The following is a 642-nucleotide window of genomic DNA, read 5'->3' as shown; positions in this document are numbered from 1 at the left end:
CCTATTGTATTGCTGTAAATTTCACTGATAGCCATGCACTGATAGTTGTGTTAATCACATTAACAGATTCTAAAGATAACTGCTGTTATGGTCACTGTAGAACTCGGTAGGTAGAGTAGCCAATCCCATCTCAAATAGCCAAAAAGCTGCCTTGTTCATCCGTAATGTTTATTATGCAGCCTAATTCGTCACACTATTTAGTAAGGGCATTCTTAGTTTTACCAGTTACAGATTGATATTGGATATAATATAACCTATACACACATAAGTTTACTGTCTGTTTTGATCTATGTTTTGCCTTTTTTTTTTAATGCCCTAAAATCATTTAGAGTTTCATATTTCCTTTTTTTTCATTATTATTCAGAAGTATAATTTTGATTATAAAATTTGACCACACAAATATATAGAAATAGTTAGTGACATAAACTTTATGTAAATAATCATAGCTTTATCTATGGGAGAAGGGTATGGTTTTTTGGCCAATTTATACAGTGAATATAGTAGATATTCAGAAGTTGTATTGTATTATAATCCCCCATTTTTTTCTGCTGCTTTTGCATCTTACAGATAAACTGATAGATAATCATAGTAATGTCTAATATTTGTATGTCAAAGGCTTAGTCAGAATTTATTTTCAGTCAC

The sequence above is a fragment of the Penaeus monodon genome, chromosome 21, assembly GCF_015228065.2.
Source record: "Penaeus monodon isolate SGIC_2016 chromosome 21, NSTDA_Pmon_1, whole genome shotgun sequence".
Lineage (NCBI taxonomy): Eukaryota > Metazoa > Arthropoda > Malacostraca > Decapoda > Penaeidae > Penaeus > Penaeus monodon.
Note: the sequence above shows the minus strand (reverse complement) of the source record.